Source organism: Salmo salar, chromosome ssa07 (assembly GCF_905237065.1).
Source record: "Salmo salar chromosome ssa07, Ssal_v3.1, whole genome shotgun sequence".
In the NCBI taxonomy this organism is placed as follows: Eukaryota; Metazoa; Chordata; class Actinopteri; order Salmoniformes; family Salmonidae; genus Salmo; species Salmo salar.
The window spans coordinates 33,011,160-33,030,588 of NC_059448.1; positions in this window are offsets into that span (position 1 = coordinate 33,011,160).

The following is a 19,429-nucleotide window of genomic DNA, read 5'->3' on the forward strand; positions in this document are numbered from 1 at the left end:
GCTGAAAAGTGTCAACAATGTTCCTTTCATCGAGTTTAAACAGTACAGCAAAATGGTACTTAGTAAGTGACTCAAACATGACTTAGACCTTGTTTTTGAAAAACTGTTCATTTCTGTATTACATGATTGCAACTTGCTGAAAAGTGTCAACAGTGTTCCTTTCTGGATTAAGCAGTACAGCAAAAAATGGTATCTACAGAGTGCATCAAACATGATTTAGACCTTGTTTGTGAAAAACTGTTTATTTCTGTATTACAACTTGCTGAAAAGTGTCAACAGTGTTCCTATCATCCTGATTAAGCAGTACAGCAAAATTGTACTTACAGAGTGAGTCAAACATGACTTAGACCTTGTTTTTGAAAAACTGTTTATTTCTGTATTACATGATTGCAACTTGCTGAAAAGTGTCAACAGTGTTCCTATCATCCTGATTAAGCAGTACAGCAAAATTGTACTTACAGAGTGACTCAAACATGACTTAGACCTTGTTTTTGAAAAACTGTTTATATCTGTATTACATGATTGCAACTTGCTGAAAAGTGTCAACAGTGTTCGTATCATCCTGATTAAGCAGTACAGCAAAATTGTACTTACAGAGTGACTCAAACATGATTTAGTCCTTGTTTGTGAAAAACTGTTTATATCTGTATTTCATGATTGCAACTTGCTGAAAAGTGTCAACAGTGTTCCTATCATCCTGATTAAGCAGTAGAGCAAAAATAGAACTTACAGAGTGCATCAAACATGATTTAGACCTTGTTTGTGAAAAACTGTTTATTTCTGTATTACAACTTGCTGAAAAGTGTCAACAGTGTTCCTATCATCCTGATTAAGCAGTACAGCAAAATTGTACTTACAGAGTGACTCAAACATGACTTAGACCTTGTTTTTGAAAAACGGTTTATTTCTGTATTTCATGATTGCAACTTGCTGAAAAGTGTCAACAATGTTCCTTTCATCTAGCTTAAACAGTACAGCAAAATTATACTTACACAGTGACTCAAACATGACTTAGACCTTGTTTTTGAAAAACTGTTTATATCTGTATTACATGATTGCAACTTGCTGAAAAGTGTCAACAGTGTTCCTATCATCCTGATTAAGCAGTACAGCAAAATTGTACTTACAGAGTGACTCAAACATGATTTAGACCTTGTTTGTGAAAAACTGTTTATATCTGTATTTCATGATTGCAACTTGCTGAAAAGTGTCAACAATTTTCCTTTCATCGAGCTTAAACAGTACAGCAAAATGGTACTTAGAGAGTGACTGAAACATGACTTAGACCTTGTTTTTGAAAAACGGTTTATTTCTGTATTTCATGATTGCAACTTGCTGAAAAGTGTCAACAATGTTCCTTTCATCGAGTTTAACCTCTTGGGGCTAGGTGGGACGCTAGCGTGCCACCCGTGGTGCACTCCATCAACAGCAGGTGCATTTCAAGAGCGGCAAATTTGAATCCAAATAAATGTCAAAATTCAAATTTTTCAAAAATACAACTATGTTACACCATTTGAAAGATAAACATCTCCTTAATCTAACCACGTTTTACGATTTCAAAAAGGTTTTACGGCGAAAGCATAAATTTAGAGTATGTTAGGACAGTACATTTACAAGAGTTGTGTGTAATGTTTTGTCAAGTCAAAGACAGGGTCACCAAAACCATAAAACCAGCTAAAATGATACACTAACCTTTTACAATCTCCATCAGATGACACTCCTAGGACATTATGTTAGACAATGCATGCATTTTTAGTTCTATCAAGTTGATATTTATATCCAAAAACAGCGTTTTACTATGGCATTGATGTTGAGGAAATCGTTTCCCTCCAATAACCGGCAGTCAAGTCAGCGTCACAAATTAAATAATTAAAATTAGAAAACATTGGTAAAATATTATATTGTCATTTAAAGAATTATAGATTTACATCTTTTGAACGCAATCAACTTGCCAGATTTAAAAATAACCTTACTGGGAAATCACACTTTGCAATAATCTGAGCACTGTGCCCAGAAAAATACGCGTTGCGATACAGACTAGACGTCATGTTGGGGAGATCTAAAATCGAAAATACTATGTAAATAATCCATTACCTTTGATTCTCTTCATCAGATGTCACTTCCAGGTATCACAGGTCCATAACGAATGTAGTTTTGTTCAAAAAAGCTCATCATTTATGTCCAAAAATCTCCGTCTCGTTAGCACATGATGTAAGCCAGCCGGACTTCTCGTCATGAACGAGGGGAAAAATATATTTCCGTTCGTTCAAACATGTCAAACGTTGTATAGCATAAATCATTAGGGCCTTTTTTAACCAGAACATGAATAATATTCAAGGTGGACGAATGCATAGTCTTTTATAACGTATTGGAACGAGGGTACCCAACATGAAGTAGCGCGCCAGGTGTCTAATGGGACATCACCGTTCCATGGCTCTTGTTCGGTCAGATCTCCCTCCAGAAGACTCAAAACACTTTGTAAAGGCTGGTGACATCTAGTGGAAGCAATAGGAAGTGCCAAAATATTCCTAAACCCCTGTGTTTTTCAATGGGATAGGTTTAAAGTCAATACAACACATCAGGTATCCACTTCCTGTCAGAAAATGTCTCAGGGTTTTGCCTGCCAAATGAGTTCTGTTATACTCACAGACACCATTCAAACAGTTTTGGAAACTTTAGAGTGTTTTCTATCCATATATAATAAGTATATGCATATTCTAGTTACTGGGTAGGATTAGTAACCAGATTAAATCGGGTACATTTTTTTTATCCAGACGTGCAAATGCTGCCCCCTAGACCCAACAGGTTAAACAGTACAGCAAAATGGTACTTAGTAAGTGACTCAAACATGACTTAGACCTTGTTTTGGAAAAACTGTTCATTTCTGTATTACATGATTGCAACTTGCTGAAAAGTGTCAAGTGTTCCTTTCTGGATTAAGCAGTACAGCAAAAAATGGTATCTACAGAGTGCATCAAACATGATTTAGACCTTGTTTGTGAAAAACTGTTTATTTCTGTATTACAACTTGCTGAAAAGTGTCAACAGTGTTCCTATCATCCTGATTAAGCAGTACAGCAAAATTGTACTTACAGAGTGAGTCAAACATGACTTAGACCTTGTTTTTGAAAAACTGTTTATTTCTGTATTACATGATTGCAACTTGCTGAAAAGTGTCAACAGTGTTCCTATCATCCTGATTAAGCAGTACAGCAAAATTGTACTTACAGAGTGACTCAAACATGACTTAGACCTTGTTTTTGAAAAACTGTTTATATCTGTATTACATGATTGCAACTTGCTGAAAAGTGTCAACAGTGTTCGTATCATCCTGATTAAGCAGTACAGCAAAATTGTACTTACAGAGTGACTCAAACATGATTTAGACCTTGTTTGTGAAAAACTGTTTATATCTGTATTTCATGATTGCAACTTGCTGAAAAGTGTCAACAATGTTCCTTTCATCTAGCTTAAACAGTACAGCAAAATTATACTTACACAGTGACTCAAACATGACTTAGACCTTGTTTTTGAAAAACTGTTTATATCTGTATTACATGATTGCAACTTGCTGAAAAGTGTCAACAGTGTTCCTATCATCCTGATTAAGCAGTAGAGCAAAAATAGTACTTACAGAGTGCCATCAAACATGATTTAGACCTTGTTTTTGAAAAACGGTTTATTTCTGTATTTCATGATTGCAACTTGCTGAAAAGTGTCAACAGTGTTCCTATCATACGATTTAAGCAGTACAGCAAAATGGTACTTACAGAGTGACTCAAACATGACTTAGACCTTGTTTTTGAAAAACTGTTCATTTCTGTATTATGATTGCAACTTGCTGAAAAGTGTCAACAGTGTTCCTATCATCCTGATTAAGCAGTACAGCAAAATTGTACTTACAGAGTGAATCAAGCATGACTTAGACCTTGTTTTTGAAAAACTGTTTATTTCTGTTTATGATTGCAACTTGCTGAAAAGTGTCAACAGTGTTCCTATCATCCTGATTAAGCAGTACAGCAAAATGGTACTTACAAAGTGAGTCAAACATGACTTAGAACTTGTTTTTGAAAAACTGTTCATTTCTGTATTACATGATTGCAACTTGCTGAAAAGTGTCAACAGTGTTCCTATCATCCTGATTAAGCAGTACAGCAAAAATGGTATTTACAGAGTGAATCAAACATGACTTAGACCTTGTTTTTGAAAAACTGTTTATATCTGTATTACTTGCAACTTGCTGAAAAGTGTCAACAGTGTTCGTATCATCCTGATTAAGCAGTACAGCAAAATTGTACTTACAGAGTGACTCAAACATGATTTAGACCTTGTTTGTGAAAAACTGTTTATATCTGTATTTCATGATTGCAACTTGCTGAAAAGTGTCAACAATGTTCCTTTCATCTAGCTTAAGCAGTACAGCAAAATTATACTTACACAGTGACTCAAACATGACTTAGACCTTGTTTTTGAAAAACTGTTTATTTCTGTATTACGTGATTGGAACTTGCTGAAAAGTGTCAACAGTGTTCCTATCATCCTGATTAAGCAGTACAGCAAAATTGAACTTACAGAGTGACCCAAAAATGATTTAGACCTTGTTTTTGAAAAACGGTTTATTTCTGTATTTCATGATTGCAACTTGCTGAAAAGTGTCAACAGTGTTCCTATCATCCGACTTAAGCAGTACAGCAAAATGGTACTTAGAGAGTGACTGAAACATGACTTAGACCTTGTTTTTGAAAAACGGTTTATTTCTGTATTTCATGATTGCAACTTGCTGAAAAGTGTCAACAATGTTCCTTTCATCGAGCTTAAACAGTACAGCAAAATGGTACTTAGAAAGTGACTCAAACATGACTTAGACCTTGTTTTGAAAAACTGTTCATTTCTGTATTACATGATTGCAACTTGCTGAAAAGTGTCAACAGTGTTCCTTTCTCGATTAAACAGTACAGCAAAAATGGTACTTAGTAAGTGACTCAAACATGACTTAGACCTTGTTTTGGAAAAACTGTTCATTTCTGTATTACATGATTGCAACTTGCTGAAAAGTGTCAAGTGTTCCTTTCTGGATTAAGCAGTACAGCAAAAAATGGTATCTACAGAGTGCATCAAACATGATTTAGACCTTGTTTGTGAAAAACTGTTTATTTCTGTATTACAACTTGCTGAAAAGTGTCAACAGTGTTCCTATCATCCTGATTAAGCAGTACAGCAAAATTGTACTTACAGAGTGAGTCAAACATGACTTAGACCTTGTTTTTGAAAAACTGTTTATTTCTGTATTACATGATTGCAACTTGCTGAAAAGTGTCAACAGTGTTCCTATCATCCTGATTAAGCAGTACTGCAAAATTGTACTTACAGAGTGACTCAAACATGACTTAGACCTTGTTTTTGAAAAACTGTTTATATCTGTATTACATGATTGCAACTTGCTGAAAAGTGTCAACAGTGTTCGTATCATCCTGATTAAGCAGTACAGCAAAATTGTACTTACAGAGTGACTCAAACATGATTTAGACCTTGTTTGTGAAAAACTGTTTATATCTGTATTTCATGATTGCAACTTGCTGAAAAGTGTCAACAATGTTCCTTTCATCTAGCTTAAACAGTACAGCAAAATTATACTTACACAGTGACTCAAACATCACTTAGACCTTGTTTTTGAAAAACTGTTTATTTCTGTATTACATGATTGCAACTTGCAGAAAAGTGTCAACAGTGTTCCTATCATCCTGATTAAGCAGTAGAGCAAAAATAGAACTTACAGAGTGCATCAAACATGATTTAGACCTTGTTTGTGAAAAACTGTTTATTTCTGTTTTTCATGATTGCAACTTGCTGAAAAGTGTCAACAGTGTTCCTATCATACTGATTAAGCAGTACAGCAAAATGGAACTTACAGAGTTACTCAAACATGACTTAGACTTTGTTTTTGAAAAACTGTTTATTTCTGTATTACAACTTGCTGAAAAGTGTCAACAGTGTTCCTATCATCCTGATTAAGCAGTACAGCAAAATTGTACTTACAGAGTGACTCAAGCATGACTTAGACCTTGTTTTTGAAAAACTGTTTATTTCTGTTTTTCATGATTGCAACTTGCTGAAAAGTGTCAACAATGTTCCTTTCGTCGAGTTTAAACAGTACAGCAAAATGGTACTTACTAAGTGACTCACACATGACTTAGAACTTGTTTTTGAAAAACTGTTCATTTCTGTATTACATGATTGCAACTTGCTGAAAAGTGTCAACAGTGTTCCTTTCTGGATTAAGCAGTACAGCAAAAATGGTATCTACAGAGTGCATCAAACATGATTTAGACCTTGTTTGTGAAAAACTGTTTATTTCTGTTTTACAACTTGCTGAAAAGTGTCAACAGTGTTCCTATCATCCTGATTAAGCAGTACAGCAAAATTGTACTTACAGAGTGACTCAAACATGATTTAGACCTTGTTTGTGAAAAACTGTTTATATCTGTATTTCATGATTGCAACTTGCTGAAAAGTGTCAACAATGTTCCTTTCATCTAGCTTAAGCAGTACAGCAAAATTATACTTACACAGTGACTCAAACATGACTTAGACCTTGTTTTTAAAAAACTGTTTATTTCTGTATTACGTGATTGCAACTTGCTGAAAAGTGTCAACAGTGTTCCTATCATCCTGATTAAGCAGTACAGCAAAATGGAACTTACAGAGTTACTCAAACATGACTTAGACTTTGTTTTTGAAAAACTGTTTATTTCTGTATTACAACTTGCTGAAAAGTGTCAACAGTGTTCCTATCATCCTGATTAAGCAGTACAGCAAAATTGTACTTACAGAGTGACTCAAGCATGACTTAGACCTTGTTTTTGAAAAACTGTTTATTTCTGTTTTTCATGATTGCAACTTGCTGAAAAGTGTCAACAATGTTCCTTTCGTCGAGTTTAAACAGTACAGCAAAATGGTACTTACTAAGTGACTCACACATGACTTAGAACTTGTTTTTGAAAAACTGTTCATTTCTGTATTACATGATTGCAACTTGCTGAAAAGTGTCAACAGTGTTCCTTTCTGGATTAAGCAGTACAGCAAAAATGGTATCAACAGAGTGCATCAAACATGATTTAGAACTTGTTTGTGAAAAACTGTTTATTTCTGTTTTACAACTTGCTGAAAAGTGTCAACAGTGTTCCTATCATCCTGATTAAGCAGTACAGCAAAATTGTACTTACAGAGTGAGTCAAACATGACTTAGCCCTTGTTTGTGAAAAACTGTTTATATCTGTATTTCATGATTGCAACTTGCTGAAAAGTGTCAACAGTGTTCCTATCATCTAGCTTAAGCAGTACAGCAAAATTGTACTTACACAGTGACTCAAACATGACTTAGACCTTGTTTTTAAAAAACTGTTTATATCTGTATTACGTGATTGCAACTTGCTGAAAAGTGTCAACAGTGTTCCTATCATCCTGATTAAGCAGTACAGCAGAAATGGAACTTACAGAGTGAATCAAACATGACTTAGACTTTGTTTTTGAAAAACTGTTTATTTCTGTATTACAACTTGCTGAAAAGTGTCAACAGTGTTCCTATCATCCTGATTAAGCAGTGCAGCAAAATTGTACTTACGGGAGCATGACTTAGACCTTGTTTTTGAAAAACTGTTTATTTCTGTGTTTCATGATTGCAACTTGCCGAAAAGTGTCAACAATGTTCCTTTCATCGAGCTTAAACAGTACAGCAAAATGGTACTTACTAAGTGACTCAAACATGACTTAGACCTTGTTTTTGAAAAACTGTTCATTTCTGTATTACATGATTGCAACTTACTGAAAAGTGTCAACAGTGTTCCTTTCTGGATTAAGCAGTACAGCAAAAATGGTATCAACAGAGTGCATCAAACATGATTTAGACCTTGTTTGTGAAAAACTGTTTATTTCTGTATTACAACTTGCTGAAAAGTGTCAACAGTGTTTCTATCATCCTGATTAAGCAGTGCAGCAAAATGGTACTTACATGACTTAGACCTTGTTTTTGAAAAACTGTTTATTTCTGTGTTACATGATTGCAACTTGCCGAAAGTGTCAACAATGTTCCTTTCATCGAGCTTAAACAGTTCAGCAAAATGGTACTTACAGAGTGACTCAAACATGACTTAGACCTTGTTTTTGAAAAACTGTTCATTTCTGTATTACATGATTGCAACTTGCTGAAAAGTGTCAACAGTGTTCCTTTCTTGGATTAAGCAGTACAGCATAAATGGTAGCTACAGAGAGCATCAAACATGATTTACACCTTGTTTGTGAAAAACTGTTTATTTCTGTATTACATGATTGCAATTTGCTGAAAAGTGTCAACAGTGTTCCTTTCATCGAGCTTAAACAGTACATTAAAATGGAATTTACAGAGTGCATCAAACATTATTTAGACCTTGTTTGTGAAAAACTGTTTATTTCTGTATTACAACTTGCTGAAAACTGTCAACAGTGTTTCTATCATCCTGATTAAGCAGTACAGCAAAATTGTACTTACATGATTTAGACCTTGTTTGTGAAAAACTGTTTATTTCTGTATTACATTTACATTTACATTTACATTTAAGTCATTTAGCAGACGCTCTTATCCAGAGCGACTTACAAAATGGTGCATTCACCTTATGATATCCAGTGGAACAACCACTTTACAATAGTGCATCTAAATCTTTTAAGGGGGGGTTAGAAGGATTACTTTATCCTATCCTAGGTATTCCTTAAAGAGGTGGGGTTTCAGGTGTCTCCGGAAGGTGGTGATTGACTCCGCTGTCCTGGCGTCGTGAGGGACCTTGTTCCACCATTGGGGTGCCAGAGCAGCGAACAGTTTTGACTGGGCTGAGCGGGAACTGTGCTTCCTCAGAGGTAGGGGGGCCAGCAGGCCAGTGGTGGATGAACGCAGTGCCCTTGTTTGGGTGTAGGGCCTGATCAGAGCCTGAAGGTATGGAGGTGCCGTTCCCTTCACAGCTCCGTAGGCAATCACCATGGTCTTGTAGCGGATGCGAGCTTCAACTGGAAGCCAGTGGAGAGAGCGGAGGAGCGGGGTGACGTGAGAGAACTTGGGAAGGTTGAACACCAGACGGGCTGCGGCGTTCTGGATGAGTTGTAGGGGTTTAATGGCACAGGCAGGGAGCCCAGCCAACAGCGAGTTGCAGTAATCCAGACGGGAGATGACAAGTGCCTGGATTAGGACCTGCGCCGCTTCCTGTGTGAGGCAGGGTCGTACTCTGCGAATGTTGTAGAGCATGAACCTACAGGATCGGGTCACCGCCTTGATGTTAGTGGAGAACGACAGGGTGTTGTCCAGGATCACGCCAAGGTTCTAAGCACTCTGGGAGGAGGACACAAGGGAGTTGTCAACCGTGATGGCGAGATCATGGAACGGGCAGTCCTTCCCCGGGAGGAAGAGCAGCTCCGTCTTGCCGAGGTTCAGCTTGAGCTGGTGATCCGTCATCCACACTGATATGTCTGACAGACATGCAGAGATGCGATTGGCCGCCTGGTTATCAGAAGGGGGAAAGGAGAAGATTAATTGTGTGTCGTCTGCATAGCAATGATAGGAGAGACCATGTGAGGATATGACAGAGCCAAGTGACTTGGTGTATAGCGAGAATAGGAGAGGGCCTAGAACAGAGCCCTGGGGGACACCAGTGGTGAGAGCGCATGGTGCGGAGACAGATTCTCGCCACGCCACCTGGTAGGAGCGACCTGTCAGGTAGGACGCAATCCAAGCGTGGGTCGCGCCGGAGATGCCCAACTCGGAGAGGGTGGAGAGGAGGATCTGATGGTTCACAGTATCAAAGGCAGCAGATAGGTCTAGAAGGATGAGAGCAGAGGAGAGAGAGTTAGCTTTAGCAGTGCGGAGAGCCTCCGTGACACAGAGAAGAGCAGTCTCAGTTGAATGCCCAGTCTTGAAACCTGACTGATTAGGATCAAGAAGGTCATTCTGAGAGAGATAGCAGGAGAGCTGGCCAAGGACGGCACGTTCAAGAGTTCTGGAGAGAAAAGAAAGAAGGGATACTGGTCTGTAGTTGTTGACATCGGAGGGATCGAGTGTAGGTTTTTTCAGAAGGGGTGCAACTCTCGCTCTCTTGAAGACGGAAGGGACGTAGCCAGCGGTCAAGGATGAGTTGATGAGCGAGGTGAGGAAGGGGAAGTCTCCGGAAATGGTCTGGAGAAGAGAGGAGGGGATAGGGTCAAGTGGGCAGGTTGTTGGGCGGCCGGCCGTCACAAGACGCGAGATTTCATCTGGAGAGAGAGGGGAGAAAGAGGTCAAAGCACAGGGTAGGGCAGTGTGAGCAGGACCAGCGGTGTCGTTTGACTTAGCAAACGAGGATCGGATATCGTCAACCTTCTTTTCAAAATGGTTGACGAAGTCATCCGCAGAGAGGGAGGAGGGGGGGGAGGAGGATTCAGGAGGGAGGAGAAGGTAGCAAAGAGCTTCCTAGGGTTAGAGGCAGATGCTTGGAATTTAGAGTGGTAGAAAGTGGCTTTAGCAGCAGAGACAGAAGAGGAGAATGTAGAGAGGAGTGAGTGAAAGGATGCCAGGTCCGCAGGGAGGCGAGTTTTCCTCCATTTCCGCTCGGCTGCCCGGAGCCTTGTTCTGTGAGCTCGTAGTGAGTCGTCGAGCCACGGAGCAGGAGGGGAGGACCGAGCCGGCCTGGAGGATAGGGGACAGAGAAAATCAAAGGATGCAGAAAGGGAGGAGAGGAGGGTTGAGGAGGCAGAATCAGGAGATAGGTTGGAGAAGGTTTGAGCAGAGGGAAGAGATGATAGGATGGAAGAGGAGAGAGTAGCGGGAGAGAGAGAGCGAAGGTTGGGACGACGCAATACCATCCGAGTAGGGGCAGAGTGAGAAGTGTTGGATGAGAGCAAGAGGGAAAAGGATACAAGGTAGTGGTCGGAGATTTGGAGGGGAGTTGCAATGAGATTAGTGGAAGAACAGCATCTAGTAAAGATGAGGTCAAGCGTATTGCCTGCCTTGTGAGTAGGGGGGGAAGGTGAGAGGGTGAGGTCAAAAGAGGAGAGGAGTGGAAAGAAGGAGGCAGAGAGGAATGAGTCAAAGGTAGACGTGGGGAGGTTAAAGTCACCCAGAACTGTGAGAGGTGAGCCATCCTCAGGAAAGGAACTTATCAAGGCGTCAAGCTCATTGATGAACTCTCCAAGGGAACCTGGAGGGCGATAAATGATAAGGATGTTAAGCTTGAAAGGGCTGGTAACTGTGACAGCATGGAATTCAAATGAGGAGATAGACAGATGGGTCAGGGGAGAAAGAGAGAATGTCCACTTGGGAGAGATGAGGATTCCAGTGCCACCACCCCGCTGGCTCGATGCTCTAGGGGTATGCAAGAACACGTGGGCAGACGAAGAGAGAGCAGTAGGAGTAGCAGTGTTATCTGTGGTAATCCATGTTTCCGTCAGCGCCAGGAAGTCTAGGGACTGGAGGGAATCATAGGCTGAGATGAACTCAGCCTTGTTGGCTGCAGACCGGCAGTTCCAGAGGCTGCCGGAGACCTGGAACTCCACGTGGGTCGGGCGCGCTGTGACCACCAGGTTAGAGTGGCAGCGGCCACGCGGTGTGAAGTGTTTGTATGGCCTGTGCAGAGAGGAGAGAACAGGGATAGACAGACACATAGTTGACAAGCTACAGAAGTGTTGTTTCTTGTATTATTGTCTCCTGTGTCTTTAGAGAACTACAGTATAGTATCATGTAGTATTACATGATTGCAACTTGCTGAAAAGTGTCAACAATGTTCCTTTCATCGAGTTTAAACAGTACAGCAAAAATGGAACTTACAAAGTGCATCAAACATGATTTAGACCTTGTTTGTGAAAAAAAATTTTTTCTGTATTTCATGATTGCAACTTGCTGAAAAGTGTCAACAATGTTCCTTTCATCGAGCTTAAACAGTACAGCAAAATCGTACTTACAGAGTGACTCAAACATGACTTAGACCTTGTTTTTGAAAAACTGTTCATTTCTTTATTACATGATTGCAACTTCCTGAAAAGTGTCAACAATGTTCCTTTCATCCTGATTAAACAGTTCAGCAAAAATGGTACTTACGGAGTGCATCAAACATTATTTAGACCTTGTTTGTGAAAAACTGTTCATTTCTGTATTACATGATTGCAACTTGCTGAAAAGTGTCAACAGTGTTCCTTTCTTGGATTAAGCAGTACAGCAAAAATGGTACCTACAGAGTGCATCAAACATGATTTACACCTTGTTTGTGAAAAACTGTTCATTTCTTTATTACATGATTGCAACTTGCTGAAAAGTGTCAACAATGTTCCTTTCATCGAGCTTAAACAGTACATTAAAATGTAATTTACAGAGTGCATCAAACATTATTTAGACCTTGTTTGTGAAAAACTGTTTATTTCTGTATTACATGATTGCAACTTGCTGAAAATTGTCAACAATGTTCCTTTCATCGAGTTTAAACAGTACAGCAAAAATGGAACTTACAAAGTGCATCAAACATGATTTAGACCTTGTTTGTGAAAAATTGTTTTTTTCTGTATTTCATGATTGCAACTTGCTGAAAAGTGTCAACAATGTTCCTTTCATCGAGCTTAAACAGTACAGCAAAATCGTACTTACAGAGTGACTCAAACATGACTTAGACCTTGTTTTTGAAAAACTTTATTTCTGTATTACATGATTGCAACTTGCTGAAAAGTGTCAACAGTGTTCCTTTCTTGGATTAAGCAGTACAGCAAAAATGGTACCTACAGAGTGCATCAAACATGATTTACACCTTGTTTGTGAAAAACTTTATTTCTATATTTCATGATTGCAACTTGCTGAAAAGTGTCAACAATGTTCCTTTCATCGAGCTTAAACAGTACAGCAAAATGGTACTTACATAGTGACTCAAACATGACTTAGACCTTGTTTTTGAAAAACTGTTTATTTCTGTATTACATGATTGCAACTTGCTGAAAAGTGTCAACAATGTTCCTTTCATCGAGCTTAAACAGTACAGCAAAATGGTACTTACAGTGACTCAAACATGACTTAGACCTTGTTTTTGAAAAACTGTTTATTTCTGTATTACATGATTGCAACTTGCTGAAAAGTGTCAACAGTGTTCCTTTCTTGGATTAAGCAGTACAGCAAAAATGGTACCTACAGAGTGCATCAAACATGATTTACACCTTGTTTGTGAAAAACTGTTTATTTCTATATTTCATGATTGCAACTTGCTGAAAAGTGTCAACAGTGTTCCTTTCTTGGATTAAGCAGTACAGCAAAATGGTACCTACAGAGTGCATCAAACATGATTTACACCTTGTTTGTGAAAAACTTTATTTCTATATTTCATGATTGCAACTTGCTGAAAAGTGTCAACAATGTTCCTTTCATCGAGCTTAAACAGTACAGCAAAATGGTACTTACATAGTGACTCAAACATGACTTAGACCTTGTTTTTGAAAAACTGTTTATTTCTGTATTACATGATTGCAACTTGCTGAAAAGTGTCAACAGTGTTCCTATCATTCTGATTAAGCAGTACAGAAAAATTGTATTTATGACCTTGTTTTTGAAAAACTGTTTATTTCTGTATTACATGATTGCAACTTGCTGAAAAGTGTCAACAATGTTCCTTTCATCGAGCTTAAACAGTACAGCAAAATGGTACTTACAGTGACTCAAACATGACTTAGACCTTGTTTTTGAAAAACTGTTTATTTCTGTATTACATGATTGCAACTTGCTGAAAAGTGTCAACAGTGTTCCTTTCTTGGATTAAGCAGTACAGCAAAAATGGTACCTACAGAGTGCATCAAACATGATTTACACCTTGTTTGTGAAAAACTGTTTATTTCTATATTTCATGATTGCAACTTGCTGAAAAGTGTCAACAATGTTCCTTTCATCGAGCTTAAACAGAACATTAAAATGTAATTTACAGAGTGCATCAAACATTATTTAGACCTTGTTTGTGAAAAACTGTTTATTTCTGTATTACATGATTGCAACTTGCTGAAAATTGTCAACAATGTTCCTTTCATCGAGTTTAAACAGTACAGCAAAAATGGAACTTACAAAGTGCATCAAACATGATTTAGACCTTGTTTGTGAAAAATTGTTTTTTTCTGTATTTCATGATTGCAACTTGCTGAAAAGTGTCAACAATGTTCCTTTCATCGAGCTTAAACAGTACAGCAAAATCGTACTTACAGAGTGACTCAAACATGACTTAGACCTTGTTTTTGAAAAACTGTTTATTTCTGTATTACATGATTGCAACTTGCTGAAAAGTGTCAACAATGTTCCTTTCATCCTGATTAAACAGTTCAGCAAAAATGGTACTTACAGAGTGCATCAAACATTATTTAGACCTTGTTTGTGAAAAACTGTTTATTTCTGTATTACAACTTGCTGAAAATTGTCAACAGTGTTCCTATCATCCTGATTAACCTGTTGGGTCTAGGGGGCAGCATTTGCACGTCTGGATAAAAAAAATGTACCCGATTTAATCTGGTTACTAATCCTACCCAGTAACTAGAATATGCATATACTTATTATATATGGATAGAAAACACTCTAAAGTTTCCAAAACTGTTTGAATGGTGTCTGTGAGTATAACAGAACTCATTTGGCAGGCAAAACCCTGAGACATTTTCTGACAGGAAGTGGATACCTGATGTGTTGTATTGACTTTAAACCTATCCCATTGAAAAACACAGGGGTTTAGGAATATTTTGGCACTTCCTATTGCTTCCACTAGATGTCACCAGCCTTTACAAAGTGTTTTGAGTCTTCTGGAGGGAGATCTGACCGAACAAGAGCCATAGAACGATGATGTCCCATTAGACACCTGGCGCGCGAGTTCATGTTGGGTACCCTCGTTCCAATACGTTATAAAAGAGTATGCATTCGTCCACCTTGAATATTATTCATGTTCTGGTTAAAAAGGCCCTAATGATTTATGCTATACAACGTTTGACATGTTTGAACGAACGGAAATATATTTTTTCCCCTCGTTCATGACGAGAAGTCCGGCTGGCTTAGATCATGTGCTAACAAGACGGAGATTTTTGGACATAAATGATGAGCTTTTTTGAACAAAACTACATTCGTTATGGACCTGTGATACCTGGAAGTGACATCTGATGAAGAGAATCAAAGGTAATGGATTATTTACATAGTATTTTCGATTTTAGATCTCCCCAACATGACGTCTAGTCTGTATCGCAACGCGTATTTTTCTGGGCGCAGTGCTCAGATTATTGCAAAGTGTGATTTCCCAGTAAGGTTATTTTTAAATCTGGCAAGTTGATTGCGTTCAAGAGATGTAAATCTATAATTCTTTAAATGACAATATAATATTTTAGCAATGTTTTCTAATTTTAATTATTTAATTTGTGACGCTGACTTGACTGCCGGTTATTGGAGGGAAACGATTTCCTCAACATCAATGCCATAGTAAAACGCTGTTTTTGGATATAAATATGAACTTGATAGAACTAAAAATGCATGCATTGTCTAACATAATGTCCTAAGAGTGTCATCTGATGGAGATTGTAAAAGGTTAGTGCATCATTTTAGCTGGTTTTATGGTTTTGGTGACCCTGTCTTTGACTTGACAAAACATTACACACAACTCTTGTAAATGTACTGTCCTAACATACTCTAAATTTATGCTTTCGCCGTAAAACCTTTTTGAAATCGTAAAACGTGGTTAGATAAAGGAGATGTTTATCTTTCAAATGGTGTAAAATAGTTGTATTTTTGAAAAATTTGAATTTTGACATTTATTTGGATTCAAATCTGCCGCTCTTGAAATGCACCTGCTGTTGATGGAGTGCACCACGGGTGGCACGCTAGCGTCCCACCTAGCCCATAGAGGTTAAGCTCGATGAAAGGAACATTGTTGACACTTTTCAGCAAGTTGCAATCATGAAATACAGAGAAAAAAAATAATTCACAAACAAGGTCTAAATCATGTTTGATGCACTCTGTAAGTTCCATTTTGCTGTACTGTTTAAACTCGATGAAAGGAACATTGTTGACACTTTTCAGCAAGTTACAATCATGTAATACAGAAATAAACAGTTTTTCACAAACAAGGTCTAATTCATGTAAGTACAATTTTGCTGTACTGCTTAATCAGGATGATAGAAACACTGTTGACACTTTTCAGCAAGTTGTAATACAGAAATAAACAGTTTTTCACAAACAAGGTCTAAATAATGTTTGATGCACTCTTTAAGCTCGATGAAAGGACCATTGTTGACACTTTTCAGCAAGTTGCAATCATGAAATACAGAAAAATACAGTTTTTCACAAACAAGGTCTAAATCATGTTTGATGCACTCTGATAGTCCATTTCTGCTGTACTGCTTAATCAGGATGATAGGAACACTGTTGACACTTTTCAGCAAGTTGCAATCATGTAATACAGAAATAAACAGTTTTTCAAAAACAAGGTCTAAGCCATGTTTGAGTCACTCTGTAAGTACCATTTTGCTGTACTGTTTAAGCTCGATGAAAGGAACATTGTTGACACTTTTCAGCAAGTTGCAATCATGAAATACAGAAAAAAACAGTTTTCACAAACAAGGTCTAAGTCATGTAAGTACAATTTTGCTGTACTGTTTAAGCTCGATGATAGAAACACTGTTGACACTTTTCAGCAAGTTGTAATACAGAAATAAACAGTTTTTCACAAACAAGGTCTAAATAATGTTTGATGCACTCTGTAAGTACCATTTTTGCTGAACTGTTTAAACTCGATGAAAGGAACATTGTTGACACTTTTCAGCAAGTTGCAATCATGTAATACAGAAATAAACAGTTTTTCAAAAACAAGGTCTAAGCCATGTTTGAGTCACTCTGTAAGTACCATTTTGCTGTACTGTTTAAGCTCGATGAAAGGAACATTGTTGACAATTTTCAGCAAGTTGCAATCATGAAATACAGAAAAAAACAGTTTTTTACAAACAAGGTCTAAGTCATGTAAGTACAATTTTGCTGTACTGCTTAATCAGGATGATAGAAACACTGTTGACACTTTTCAGCAAGTTGTAATACAGAAATAAACAGTTTTTCACAAACAAGGTCTAAATAATGTTTGATGCACTCTGTAAGTACTATTTTTGCTGTACTGTTTAAACTCGATGAAAGGAACATTGTTGACACTTTTCAGCAAGTTGCAATCATGTAATACAGAATTAAACCGTTTTTCAAAAACAAGGTCTAAGTCATGTTTGAGTCACTGTAAGTACCATTTTGCTGTACTGTTTAAGCTCGATGAAAGGAACATTGTTGACACTTTTCAGCAAGTTGCAATCATGAAATACAGAGAAAAAAAATCACAAACAAGATCTAAATCATGTTTGATGCACTCTGTAAGTTCCATTTTTTGCTGTACTGTTTAAACTCGATGAAAGGAACATTGTTGACACTTTTCAGCAAGTTGCAATCATGTAATACAGAAATAAACAGTTTTTCACAAACAAGGTCTCAATCATGTTTGCTGCACTCTGATAGTCCATTTCTGCTGTACTGTTTAATCAGGATGATAGGAACACTGTTGACACTTTTCAGCAAGTTGCAATCATGTAATACAGAAATAAACAGTTTTTTAAAAACAAGGTCTAAGCCATGTTTGAGTCACTCTGTAAGTACCATTTTTGCTGTACTGTTTAAGCTCGATGAAAGGAACATTGTTGACACTTTTCAGCAAGTTGCAATCATGAAATACAGAAAAAAACTGTTTTTCACAAACAAGGTGTAAATCATGTAAGTACAATTTTGCTGTACTGCTTAATCAGGATGATAAAAACAATGTTGACACTTTTCAGCAAGTTGTAATACAGAAATAAACAGTTTTTCACAAACAAGGTCTAAATAATGTTTGATGCACTCTGTAAGTACCATTTTTGCTGAACTGTTTAAACTCGATGAAAGGAACATTGTTGACACTTTTCAGCAAGTTGCAATCATGTAATACAGAAATAAACAGTTTTTCAAAAACAAGGTCTAAGTCATGTTTGAGTCACTCTGTAAGTACCATTTTGCTGTACTGTTTAAGCTCGATGAAAGGAACATTGTTGACACTTTTCAGCAAGTTGCAATCATGAAATACAGAAAAAAAACAGTTTTTCACAAACAAGGTCTAAGTCATGTAAGTACAATTTTGCTGTACTGCTTAATCAGGATGATAGAAACACTGTTGACACTTTTCAGCAAGTTGTAATACAGAAATAAACAGTTTTTCACAAACAAGGTCTAAATAATGTTTGATGCACTCTGTAAGTACTATTTTTGCTGTACTGTTTAAACTCGATGAAAGGAACATTGTTGACACTTTTCAGCAAGTTGCAATCATGTAATACAGAAATAAACAGTTTTTCAAAAACAAGGTCTAAGTCATGTTTGAGTCACTGTAAGTACCATTTTGCTGAACTGTTTAAGCTCGATGAAAGGAACATTGTTGACACTTTTCAGCAAGTTGCAATCATGAAATACAGAGAAAAAAAATAATTCACAAACAAGGTCTAAATCATGTTTGATGCACTCTGTAAGTTCCATTTTTTGCTGTACTGTTTAAACTCGATGAAAGGAACATTGTTGACACTTTTCAGCAAGTTACAATCATGTAATACAGAAATAAACAGTTTTTCACAAACAAGGTCTAAGTCATGTAAGTACAATTTTGCTGTACTGCTTAATCAGGATGATAGAAACACTGTTGACACTTTTCAGCAAGTTGTAATACAGAAATAAACAGTTTTTCAAAAACAAGGTCTAAGTCATGTTTGAGTCACTCTGTAAGTACCATTTTGCTGTACTGTTTAAGCTCGATGAAAGGAACATTGTTGACACTTTTCAGCAAGTTGCAATCATGAAATACAGAAAAAAACAGTTTTTCACAAACAAGGTCTAAATCATGTTTGATGCACTCTGATAGTCCATTTCTGCTGTACTGCTTAATCAGGATGATAGGAACACTGTTGACACTTTTCAGCAAGTTGCAATCATGTAATACAGAAATAAACAGTTTTTCAAAAACAAGGTCTAAGCCATGTTTGAGTCACTCTGTAAGTACCATTTTGCTGTACTGTTTAAGCTCGATGAAAGGAACATTGTTGACACTTTTCAGCAAGTTGCAATCATGAAATACAGAAAAAAACAGTTTTTCACAAACAAGGTCTAAGTCATGTAAGTACAATTTTGCTGTACTGTTTAAGCTCGATGATAGAAACACTGTTGACACTTTTCAGCAAGTTGTAATACAGAAATAAACAGTTTTTCACAAACAAGGTCTAAATAATGTTTGATGCACTCTGTAAGTACCATTTTTGATGAACTGTTTAAACTCGATGAAAGGAACATTGTTGACACTTTTCAGCAAGTTGCAATCATGTAATACAGAAATAAACAGTTTTT